Raw genomic sequence first — 13,498 nt, 5'->3', positions numbered from 1 at the left:
CTTGCAGAGGACCATGAGTCAGCTCATGATGGGTGTCAGCAGAAATCTGGGGAACCCCAAAGTAAACATTGATGTAATCTGTCATATAACTATTCCTTGTAGAATGTCACTTTTACAAGTTCTGTGTAAACGACCCTGATGTGGGGAGCAGGGGCCCTGTCTTCACTCTTCAAGTTTTTCAGACAGCCTGCAATGTCTGTGTATTCTTCCTGCCTGTGGTCTGTGTTGGTCTGTATATGTGCCTGTGCCTGCCTGTGTGCAGCCTGCGTTGGTCCCATGTGTGCCTGGGTGCAATGCTGGCATCTACCCTCCCAGCAGCCTGTGTGCCAGAAAATAAAATGTGTCTTATCTACTTGTGACTCCTCAAATCTCTCCAGCTTCCTGGCTTTAGGTAGTCCTCCTCTCTTCCTGGTAGTGGAGCTTGGACATCACAAAAAGTCCCTGCCAGATGGCCCCAGATCTGGATCACTCCAGTGTGTCATATGTCAGGGGATTGTCAGGGCCCAGACGGACTCTCAGTGTGTGGCAAGCCTGTAGATAACACTGGTGAGAACTTGGCTCAACTTCTTTCCTTTCTGGTTCCCTAATGGGCCCTCATTTGACAGACACTAGGAAGACAGAGGTAGGCAGGTTTTAGTTCTTCCAGGATCCTTATTTTCCAGAGCTAATTAGTCTCTTTCATGAGTTAGAAAGAGGCAGATTCACTGTTCCACTCAATGCTTACGAATGTCATAGTTGAAACGCAGAGGTGGCTGCCACTCTGGGCTGTGAAGGAAAGTGATAAGGGAAGAAATGGTTCCAAAGATGCAAGCAAAGACGCACAGCCTTGAGACCAAGCACACTACCTCCAGCTTGGTTCTGCCATTTGCAAGGAGCCAACCGTTCACTGTCTGTTCACTTCACAGGGTTGCACGATTGATTCCCACTGGATAGTAACCGGCAAGCAGTCAGATGCAACTGCGTGGAACAAAGTCTCTGAGGTCAAGCTGCTTAGGTTTCATCCCAAGTGTTCAGATTCCCATCTAAAACCGACCTGCCACCGGCTTTGTCTGACTGACTGTTGAATGAACCAAAGGTGGCTCGTTTCCCAGAGCGTTTTCATTCCTAACCAAGTCATGCTATATGGGACTCTAAAGCTTTCATTTAAATGTCTTATTTTATATAAAACAGTCTTGTTTTATATATATAAAAAAGCAGCTCACATAACTTTTTGTGGTGGAATTTCATCTTCAAACCTCACTAAAATGTTCTTTGGGAACATATGGCAAAGTATATTTTCTTTGTTTTTGTTTTGTTTGTTTGCTTGTTTTGTTGTTTGGGAGGAGTTTTTGTTTGTTTGTTTGTTAGATTGATTGATCAACTGTTGTTAATGAAAGAAAGCATTCTTTCTTTTTCGTTTAAGAGCAACTAACAATGAAATTTGGGGGCCCACACATTGGGATTTGGAGGAGGCTAGAGGACAAAGGCGGAAAACCACTGCGTTTTGCTTTGCAAGTGGAGAGTCCTAGGAAGATAAACCTTATTGGTGGCAGTTTTTCCTTACCTTCCGTAAGTCACACTTGGGTGGGAGTGCTAAGTTATTCTTTAGGAAGTCTCTGGACTTTTTAAACAAAGTTGTGGCCATGATGCCACTTAGCGGCGCTAACCTTACACATGAAGCGCGCGCGCACTGTAAGAACACGTTCAGGATCCTACCCCGCCCGACAGCTAGTCGCCTGCTCCCTTCCCTAATAGTTTAACTTTGCTAAACCTTTCTTTAACTCTGACCAAATACGGAGAAGCAACTAAGGGTGGAAACGTTTATTTGAGCCTCGGTTTCTCTGAGTTCAGTCCGTCACAGTCAGCTTGGTTGTTTCTGGGCCTGTGGTAAGGAAGTGTTTTGATGGGCGCACATGGCGTGGGGAAGGGTGAGGGTAGGGCATGTGGCAGAAGCTCAAGATGAGAATCAAAGAGAGAGTAAGGAGGAGGCCAGGGGCAAGATCTTCTCTCTCTCTCTCTCTCTCTCTCTCTCTCTCTCTCTCTCTCTCTCTCTCTCTCTCTCTCTCTCTCTCTCTCTCTCTCTCTCTCTCCCTCTCTCTCTCTCTCTCTCTGATTGCCCCCAGTTACCTATTTCCCTCAGATATTCCCTAAAGTTTCTGGAACTTTCCAAAATAGACGACCATCTAGTGACAAAGTCCCAACACATGAGCCTTTTCCTAGGGAGACAGTCTATCTCCAAACCGTAACACTGTCTTTAACTGTCTTGTTTGTGTGCTGGGTTTTGAAGGTTGGTGAAAAAAAAAAAAAAAACAAAAAAAGCAGGCCTTCCCAGGAAGCCCCATCAAGATGCCTCCAAGGGTGGAGTCCTGGACATTCCACATGTCACAGAGCACACTCCCTGGGCTGACTCGGCCTTAGACTGTCTGCTCACCCTTATGGAAAGTGGATGGCATGCTCTATGAGGCAGAAGTCGGATATATTTGTTAACAACTACTCAGTTACTAAAAAAGCATCAAAACTATAATTGTCCTCTTGGGTCTGAGGGAGAAATATTTGAACAAAGGACCCTTTCTCCCCACGGCCTCCATGGACTCTGTGCTTCTAAATGTTGTCCCCAGACTGAGGATGTGGGGGTGGAAAGGGAAGTTTCTGCAGCAGAATAAAAAAAAAAAAACCCAGACTGACCTCTGGCAGTGAGCCCTCCCTCCCACCAGGCAGAGGTCTCCAGGGAGGGGAGCTAGCCGGGGTTGATGGAGTGTGTGCCCTATGCTCTCTCTCTTTCCCGGTGGCTGCCACCCTCATCACAGGATTCATCTTAGGACTTCCAAAATGCCCAGGTGTCAGAGAGTTATTTTCCCTGAAGCAAAGGCAACCCTTGGGATTCTGTGACCCATGAAAAGAATGTGTGCTCTCAAGCCTGGAGTGAACTTGCAGCTCCTGCTCGCACCTCCCATCTGTGGGCTGAATCTCTCTCTCTCTCTCTCTCTCTCTCTCTCTCTCTCTCTCTCTCTCTCTCTCTCTCTCTCTCTCTCTCCCTCCCTCCCTCCCTCCCTCCCTCCCTCCCTCCCTCCCCCTCTCTCTCCCTTCCTTTCTCCTCTCCCTCCTCCCCCCCCCACACAAATCTTTTCAGCTAAGCTCAAATGCTGAAATGAATTATCAGCATTTTCCCCTGAGAACTGAAGAACCAAAGGACAAAGGGACATCTTTAAATACGTGGGATGAGTCTTCCAGACAGACACGGCAGTTGGCAGTACTTAGTTAAAGGAGAGGAACCATCCATGCTCTCTTTCCTTTTTTTCTTTCTTAAAGGAGCAAACATTTGGCTGTAAGTTGGTGAGGAGCAAAGGCCACCGTGAAAGGACTGACTGGTGGCTCCCAGTGCTTTGCCCCTGCGAGTTGACAGGCTAAGGAGCACAACTGTCTTTCTACTTAAAAATGTATGAACTTCCAAACTTACCTGAGAAACAGGGAAATGTCGCCCAAGAGGAAGGTATACATCAAAACACCATAAATCTGTCCAGTTTCACCATCAATATAGGTGCCTGTGCTGCCAACCAGCACATTTGTGGCCTTGCCCCACATCTTTCCCTCTGGATACCTACTTTGTTTGCTACGTTTATTTTACAAATAGCCCTTGTATCTTCTATAAGTCTCTTTTTAACCCTAGATGTTTGCTGGATTTCCATTTTTCAAAGTTATCACTGCCTCTACAACAGCAGTTCTCAAACTGTTGGTTGCAACCCCTTTCGGGGGTCACATGACCCTCAGATATTTATATTACAACTCACTACAATAGAAAATTACAGTTATGAAGTAGCAACGAAAATAATTTTATGGTTGGGGGATCACCAGAACATGAGGAACTGTATTAAAGAGTCACAGCATTAGGAAGGTTGAAAACGACTGGTCTAAAGTAACTGTGGACATTAACTCAGTTCTGGGCACTGGACATCATTTCAGATTTGGTCTTAAAGTCAGTTTCACTTCACTGTTAGGCCTAGGATCTCTCATATAATCCATAATCAGATCCTGTTCTTATAAATGCTGACTCCATTCCATCATTATTTTGATATCTTGAATTTCCTTTCTGCCAAATAAATGAGTCTGTTCCGTGTGGATCCAGCATGGACCATTCATACAGAAGTCAGCCACATGCCTGATGGAAGTGGCCTCTGGTCTAATACCTAAGAGTTCTTCTTCCCTCCTGAAAGCTCATAAATCTACCCTTTGCAGCTTTCAACGTTGAGGTCTTCCAAACTCCCACCAGAATGGCCAGCTGAGTTCTGCTTACAGCAGTCTAGGGTTTCCCAAGTCTGCAACTTCAAATTCTTCCAAATTCTGCTCAGAAACCAGTTTCAAAGTCCTGTGAACGACACAATCATGTTTACAGAAGCAACAACATCATTTTCAGGATCAGTTTTCTGCATTAGTTACTTTTTTTTTGTTATTACTATAACCAAATGTCTGGCTTGGAACAATTTAAGAAAGAAGTTTTAATTTGACTCACAGTTTGAGAAGATGTTGGAAGTTCTCTCTTTCCAAAGAAAAGTCTTACAGATGAATTTCCAGCTTTGCATCACAGAGCCTGCAGTGGATGGAATCTTGCCAGTTCCTACAGTCACCTTTTGAATTGTCCCATTGTGAATACTTGGCCCAAGTCTCTTTACAGTTAAGGCCTCTTTGTTATCTATCGACTTCAAACAAATTTCCTTTCTGACAAACAACTTGGTTTTTACTTGGTCATTTGATCTTTCTTGTTTGCTTCTCGATCTGAATTCTCATTGTAAACCTGGCTAAAAGCACCCAGTAGTAACCGTGTCATGACCTGAGTGCTGTGCTATCTTGAAATTGTCTCCTCCAAATTCACTAGTTCATTACTTTTAAATCAAGATTCACTCAAATTCTCATAATTTAGACTGAACCTAGACAAATTATTTACAGATTATAATATCTATATTCTGTCTAATTCCCAATAGCATTCCTGTTCCCATCTGAAACCTGATGACTGTCTTCTTCACTGTCTAAGCATTCTGGTCTTTTGAAGTTCAAAAGTCACCTACTAAGTTCTGCTTACAGAACTTTTCTAGGACTTTCCTAGGCTGTATCATCAAACACTTCCAAGTTTTTCCTACAAGCCAATTCCAAAGGCCTATGGACCAAATAATCAGGTTTAATCATCGAAGGAACACCACTTCTCTGGTACTAGCTTTATGTATTAGTTTCTTTTGCATTTCTGTGATAGAATGCATGACAAATGCAGCTCAAAAGAGAGGAAAAATGTATTTGGGCTCAAGGTCTCAGAAAGGCTAGTGCATTCTTGTAGGAGGACATGGCAGTGCCACTCAGCTCATGGTGGAAGAAGAACTTAGAAGGCACAGCTCATGTCACAGCAGACCTATAAGTAAAACATGAGTCAGGACCCAGGGACCTACAATAACCTTCAAAGACCTACCACTATTGGTCTATTTCTGCCAACTATGCCCCACTACCCAAAATTTCCAGAACTGTCTAAAACACTTTCACCAGCTATGGGCTAGTCATTCATAACATAAGATTGGGGAGGGAGACTCATTTCATATACAAACTGTAATAGCTTTCTGCATGACCAGAAACACATCCCTTAATTTGTATCCCAGACACACACACAAAAAAACATCCCAACAATGACCTAGAACCAATGCCAGATGGCTTTGATATGGAGTTTTACTCAATTGAGCTACATTGGGAAATTCCCAGAAAATATTTTCCTGAGACATGCTGTCCTTCCACAGATGTCTTCCAGGACAGTTTTGGTTTGACTTGGTTTGGTTTTACGTTGATGGAGGAAGGATAATATTGCAATGCTACAGTCAGGATGTTTTTCCTAAAGGTTAATCACAGGGTTATAGTTATTTAGACTGAAATTTAGAAGTGAAAATCAAGGGGTCGTTTGTTATATTTCATGACAATAGAAAACAATGATCTTGGTCAAGGTTTGCAATGACTTCGCACAGGCTTTGCCTCTTAAAGGTGCTCCTACCATCTTAGTACAACCACACTGGGGACTAAGCATCCTAGGCATGAACCACACTGGGGACTAAGCCTCCTAGGCATGAACCTTTAGGGAATATCTAAATCAACCATAAAGCAGGTTTGCATGGTTCGACTTCAGGGATTTCACCTTTGTCTTTGCTATCTGACCACCTTCCTAGCACTGTAAATTCAATTCTGTTCTTCAAATGACTCTGCTATGTATCTTCACAAGATTTTTATGTGATGAATTTCTTTCTTTTTTTTTTTTTTTGTTTTGTTTGTTTTTCGAGACAGGGTTTCTCTGTGTAGCCCTGGCTGTCCTGGAACTCACTCTGTAGACCAGGCTGGCCTCGAACTCAGAAATCTGCCTGCCTCTGCCTCCCGAGTGCTGGGATTAAAGGCGTGCACCACCATGCCCGGCTTCCGTGATGAATTTCTATGAGTGTAAAAAGTCAGGTAGAAGAAGGTATGGATAACAGCAGCTACTCTAGGGGCACAAATGAGACCTGATAGGAAGGATATCTTTTCACAATTTGGTCCCTAGGAATCAAGTACATCTGGATGCAGAGACCTTAATGGTTGTAGCTGTTGGCTTATTTTGGAAGAAAGAAGCATGCCCAGTGTTTCCTCTAGTAGAATACACATGTCCTGTGCTCCTTCATCTCAACATCTAGTTTGGCAATACCAGTGGGTTTTTCAACCATGTTATGGTCACTTACAGAAAAACAATCCCAATATTGCTCAAGTTTCCCATAACTTCACTTGGAAGGTATTTGGTTATAATTTTTAATGTAACAGGTAGAGGGCAAAAGAGTACAAAGAGGGTAACATACTATATAGGAAAGTATTTTAGAATTTCTTTTTATTCCATCAACATGCAGTAACCAACATAGGAGGTTTCCTGAAGTGCAGAAACCACAACTATCATACAAGCACGCAAGAGTGCTGTGGACATCCGAACAAGCACAAAGCTTAGCATTCCCTCCAAAAAATTGCTAAAGTAAAATTCAATGAAAAAACTTGGGAAACATCTCCAAGCTTCTGGTAGCTCTGTTTTCCATTCTCATGTGTCCCAAGACCTTGCTGATGTCCCTTCCCATCCCAGATCACACATTGTTTGTCTGCTGCCAAGGCCTTACTTGGATTGGCCTGGTTGTTAATAACCTTGGGAGCTGCTTCGTGTCCAAAGCAAATGGCCCTCAAACCAGAAGGACCATCAACCTGTTTAATGGTTAACTCTGTCTTCATTCACAACTAGGAAGAATTTCTCAAGGAAGTTTTGTTTTCTCCCTCTCTGGGATTCTTTTAACTTGAAGTTTCCACTTTAATTATTAATGAACATTGACAGAGTTCTTGTTGACTACAAAACACCATGCAAGTTTTTATAAAACAAGTAAGAAATTAGTAGACATTTGTTTACAGTAAATACAACTAGCTGAGTGAGTGTCTCAGGTTCCAAATCCAGAGGACAAGAAAGAAGGCCCCCTCTACTAATGGATAAAATCAAGCAAGCAAACAAACAAGAAAAGAAATAATTTACTTTCTGACACTCCCTTGTGATAGGACTGTCTTGAACACTACAACTCTCTGATTACATCTTAATACTCCTTATGACTGTGAAGATGTCTATATTTCTATGGAAGTTGAGATTTGTTTCCTTTGTAACTAGATGAAGCACAGAGAGGTAAGACATTTAACCAATTTTCAGAGCAATCACTAGCAAAAAGTAAGGCCCCAATACAGAAGTCAGTACCTTCAAAGTCACGTGTTTCTCCCCTGCCTACTATATTCTGTTTCTTTTAGATTGAGGAGTAGGGTGAATCATGTATTGTTCCACCACACGTCCTTGCCTAAATCTTATTATTTATTTTAATTCATTCATCCATCCATTCATTCATTTACGTCCCAAACACTGCCCTGCCACAGAGTTCCTCCCCCCAAACCCCCTTCTCCTTTTCCTCTGAGAGGGTACCCACCATATCCTCCCTCCCTGGTGCATCAAGTCTCTGCAGGATTAGATACATCCTCTCCCACTACAGCCAGACAAGGCAGCCATGGAGACTGAGCTGAACATCTGCTACATATCTACCAGGGCCCTTCTTCCAGACTTGTATGTTCTTTGGTTGGTGCTCAGTCTGAGAATAGTGATACTTTGACTTCTTCCTTTCCATTTTGTATCCCCTTGATCTTTTGTTGTCTCGTTGCTCTAACTAGAACTTCAGGTACTCTATTGAGTAGATAGGGAGAGCATAGGTAGCCTTTTCTTATGCCTGATTTTAGTGGAATTGCTTCAAGTTTCTCTCTGTTTAAGTTGATGTTGGCTATTGGCTCGCTGTATATTTCTTTTATTATGTTTTTTTGTATGTGCCTTGGATCCCCAATTTCTCCAACCATGCAGTTTGCCTCAGAGTTGCTAATATCTCTTTAGTTTCCTCCACTTCATGGTTATTGATTGACACTGGTGGGAGCCACTCCCGAGGCAAGTATGATCTTTGTACACACTGCTTCTTAGGATTCTCATTCTCTAATAGATGAGAACACTGAGTCGTAGTTATACCTCTGCGAACACAGTGAGGATATAAGCTTCCCACAAATGCTGTCATCGTCACTGATGATGATTACCATTGGCCAAAAGTAACTTCCCAGTGGCTCTCAGTGGGGTCCCAGCTTTCCCATCACCAGCTGTTATCATATCACCCCATGGGGAGCAGCTTCCTGATGGATTATTGGAAAATGAGAGAAAGGAGAAAACTTATGTGGTGGTTTGACTATGCTTGGCTCACAGAGTGGCACTATTAGGAGATATGTCCTTGTTGAAATAGGTGTGGTCTTGTTGGAGGAACTGTGTCACTGTGGAAGTGAGCAATGAGACCCTCCACCTAACCACATGAGAGCCAGTCTTCTCCTATTTGCCTTTGGAACAAGATGTTGAGCTCTCAGCTCCTTCTCCAGAGCCATTTGTGCCTGGATGCTGCTATGCTTCCTGCCTTGATGTTAATGGACTGAACCTCTGAACCTGTAATCCAGACCCAATTAAATGTTGTCCTTATAAGAGTTGTCTTAGTCATGGTGTCTGTTCACAGCTTTAAAACCCTAAGACAACTTCACAGCCTAGGAAAGATGAAAGGAATGATAATTGAGAGTCTTGAGTGCTTAGCAACAGCAAGAACTTGAGGAATACGCTAAAGCAAAGCTAATAAATAAGAAAAAGTCATGTTTATATCTAATCTCTTTTTGTGTCGATTTTCCATGCTCCAATGTGGTTACTTATTGAGTCCCATTTAGAACTTACTAAGGACAACATGCCAGTGCCAATGATGCAGAACAAGCGGTTCCATCACTCACAACGGAAGGCAAACTTAGGGAGTCAGGGTCTGCACACTGTTTGAGTGGGAGTAAAGAGAAGACAGCACCGCATATCCTTCACCTGCTGGGTGATGTCACCCAGACGGCAGCAGAAACATTCATACTGAGAGTTGCAGGAAATTTCACTGTAAGGAAGCCATGGCCAGCAAGAGCAGACACAAGAGTTTCCCAGAAACCTGAGTGCCCAGAGATTCATGCACTGGTTGGATACTTATAAAAGAAGGAAATGGTGCCAGTTTGCAGAAAACAGCGCTCATCCACACAGGCCTTTGCTTTTCTTGGGGAAGAATGCATCTGGTTTGGGGGAAAACAGCAGATGTGTGCCAAGATGTTACCAGGTCCTTACCGGGAAGAAAAATACCCCGAGCCTTCTTCGTGAAATCTCTTTGGGTTTGGAGATCAGAGACTACTGTAAGTAGTGAAAGCCAGAGTTATGTCGGGGAGCTAAATGAAAGGGAATTAAAGACAATTCTAAAAGTTGTTGCTGTTGTTGTTGTTGTTGTTATTGTTGTTGTTGTTGTTGCTGTTGTTGTTGATGACAATGATGTTGTTGCTTCCATATAAGCCAACTTTTCCATGGACTCCACCCACCCCAGCTTCCCCACATAGAGCATAAGTGGTGAGCATGAAGGAGTCCAGATGTAAAAACCACCAGAGGCACTAATCATCTCTCCAGGCAAGGAGAATACAGCTTGCTTAATGGCGTCCACATAGAGTTCTACATTTTCCCCATTTTTCATCATTTAACAATAAATATTGCTCTTAGGCCTAAGGAAACCCAAGATAACTGCTCAATTTTCTAGTTCCTATTTTCTGCAACGGACATAACTTTAGGAGAGCAGTTTCCATCCTCTTGACTCTCTCACTCCATCTCAGACTTTTAAAAAGTAAGGAGGAAAAGAAAAACAAATGTATTAAGAAAATGAAGCCAAGTGAGGCAGAGTTCAGGAGTAGGGAGAAAAACACTGATGTAAAAGAGATTCAGCAATAGTAGCTGGCTGCGAGACACAGAAAGTAGGAAAGAAAAGGCGGGTGGGTGAGACAGTGGCTGTTAGCCAGCAGAGCCAAGCTAGACCCATCCTAGGAGGAAAGGAGGACAATGAGAAACTAATTATTATGAGTTCCTCTACAACCACAGAGAACTAGAGACTGTGCTTAGGTTATTCAGGGGGGACTTCTAATTCTGCAAGCCTTTGAGAGATCCTTAAAAGAGGAAGTCATCAGAACCTCTGCCAAGCAGATGAAGCCAGGAGAACTTAGGTCTGAGCCTCCTGGAAATGGCTCTGCAGACACAGTTGGCATCTTTGCTCTCTGGCTTAGTTAAGGAGTGAATCTGTGTTGGGTTGCTTCTCTTGCTGCCCTCTATTCCCTCCCTGCTGATCCCTTGGCAGCTCATGACTGCTCCAGTCAGGCCAAATGCAAGCAGTCGATCTGGGTTAGTAGTCTATTCACTCCAAAGAAGGGTCGGAGGAACTGAGAGGAAGGTGCAGGCCAAACCTTAGAGGGTCCTAAGCTGGTAGAAACTGAGTAGGAGGGAGTTGGAGTTGACAGTATCTCCTGCTTTCCTATTGGTGGCCATATTCTGGGGAGGTGAGGCTGGGGAATCCAAAAAATAAATAAAGATTCCAGCAAAGCTGAAAATAAGCAAGGACCTTTCCTAATCAAGCTACAGGGAGCAAAGGATGCTGCATGCTTTTTTCAATTCAGCCCTATTTTATTGTTAATGGAGTGGGTGAAATACTTCTTATGACAACTAGACCTTATTTTCTAGAGACAGAATTCTCTTTTTCCTCCAGGATACCACCTTATCGCTTCTATACGAGCCTCCCTCGCATGCTTCCTTGCCAAGCACCTATAAAGCAGGTGCTTCCAGACTGGAGTTTTCGACTCTCCAGAGCTTTTGAAGGAGGCACTCACTGCCTCTTGGTCTGTGGCTTTCTGGAAACAATCTGGGATGGCCTGTTGGTGTTGCAGCAGCCAACTTCTTTTCCTGGAATTTTATCTGCAGCTGAGCAGCTACAGCTTCAGCAGTGGGTGTTGTTTTAGGAGCACCCAACAAGGACAGCTGTCCAGTTTGGTTTCCTTTCTGTTTCTGTGATAAAAACACTGACCAAGAGCAACTTAGAAGAGGAAGGGATTTGTTTCATCTTACATGTCACAGGCCATCATTTGTGGAAAGTCAGGGCAAGGGGACCTTACCTCTAATCACAGGACTCAACTCACAACCAAAGCCTGACAGCTGAAGCCATGAAGTCATGCTGTTTGATGACTCACTCAAAGTCTTGCTCCCGGCTATCTTAGGAACAGCTGACCAGGGAATTGTACCGCCCACAGTGGACTGAGGACCCCTATATCAATTCATAATAACCATGACAATTAGCAGTATGGTATGATTGAAACTACATCCGATTTATTTCTAGAACATCCTTTCTAGAACATGCATGTTTAGTGTATTTCCAGAGGAAAGAAATACCTTTCTATTTGCTCTAAGGCCATACATTGTGAACTGAGGTTTGCAACTGGAGGGAATCAAAGACTGCAGGAAAATTCAGTTGTTATTTTGATACTGAAACAAGTATGGATGGATGAATTATGAGAGAGCCTCATCTGGCTACGGCCTCCTGAACATTTGAGACACTATGTTCTTTAGGTATGGACTCAGACTTAAGCCTTACCCTTGCTTGACTTGAAGCCACGGTCTGCTTGACAAAATATTCTTTAATCATCTCCTCTATGGGATGAAGAATTACAAACAATTTGACTAAAGCCACCCAGCTACTCTATTCCTTTTTGCTTATTTGCTTAGGGGTCTTTGCTTTGCTAAAAAGACTGTTAAAGATTATCCCTTCTCCCATCCTTAGCACCACCCTTAGAAACTGGCAGACCCAGTCTGAAATACAGAACTCCTGAGACCTAGAATGGACTCAGAGATTTTGTATCTCAATTAAATGAAAAAGGAGGAGCATGGAGGGAGGGAGGGAGAGGGGGCATTAAGCTGAGATGAGATGAGGTGTGGGATCTTTGGGCTCAGTAGCAAAGCACTAGACAAGCTTGTTGCCACCAAATGATAGAGAAAATTTTCAGTGAAAGCCAGATTGTCTTTTTTCCTTTTTTCTCCTCTCCCAACTCTTAAGTTTCTTTCATTCAGAGGCCACTCACAACGCTACCTAGCCCACCTGAGTCTGTCACAAAGTCTGAGTGTGTTCCACCCCTCACCTCTATGTCCCAGGCAATTTTTATTCCAAGAATACTGATGTCAATGCACTGAGGTGTTTTTTTTGTTAATTCTTAATTTATTCTTGGAAAAGGCCATACATGGATGTAGTGTATCTCGATCCTATTCACCCATACCTTTCTCCACTATTCTTCTTAGCACCCTCAACACACTGACCTCCTATCATGCCCTTTCTTTCTTGTCTTTTGTCATTGAAATCAGAACCTCTTGAAGTTAGGTCAAGCATCAATATTTATCAAGATGTCTGGCTTAAGCAAATGAAGACAAAGTTCAGAACCATAGACTCAGACCATTCTCCTAACTTCTAGTGACCCACCACTAAGGATTAAGGATAAGGATTAAGGCTCCCTATGTTTCTTCCTTGTCCGCGTTTGAACTTGCAGAATGGAAGCTGGAGCGAGACTGGTGAATGGCAAAGAGGCAAGATTCAACCTTGTGCTCTTAGCCCCTGATTTCCATCCATCACTCCATACTGTGAGAGCAGTTAAATAGCAATGAAGAAAATTGTAGAGATCTAGCTGTCCCCAAGATGGAGATTCCTGTGCCAGTGTCAAAGCTTTATCTTGCTTCTTGCCTGGGACGTCTACATATCTTTTCAGTACAATGTCAGCTTCTGTACTTCTCCGGCTCTGCGTGTGTGTGTGTGTGTGTGTGTGTGTGTGTGTGTGTGTGTCATCCATGGGTCACAGCAGCCATGAAAGCTGGGACCTATTCTCTTTAGCAGATGCCTCACTGACTGAAATTATGAACCAGGAACTGGGCCAGAACAGCCCTGGGAAGATCAGTCATTGTCAACAGTCCCAGAGCTTGTTTGCAGAACTGATAAGGACTGGGAAGATGTCATTACTGCAGTAAAGGCCTCATAAAAGACTTTTGTCCTGTGCCTGTTAAATGTTGCTTGACAAT

The sequence above is a fragment of the Mus caroli genome, unplaced genomic scaffold, assembly GCF_978045245.1.
Source record: "Mus caroli unplaced genomic scaffold, Mus_caroli_1 scaffold_18, whole genome shotgun sequence".
NCBI classification, from domain to species: domain Eukaryota; kingdom Metazoa; phylum Chordata; class Mammalia; order Rodentia; family Muridae; genus Mus; species Mus caroli.
The sequence above is the reverse complement of the archived record's forward strand: the minus strand, read 5'-3'. Positions refer to the sequence as shown.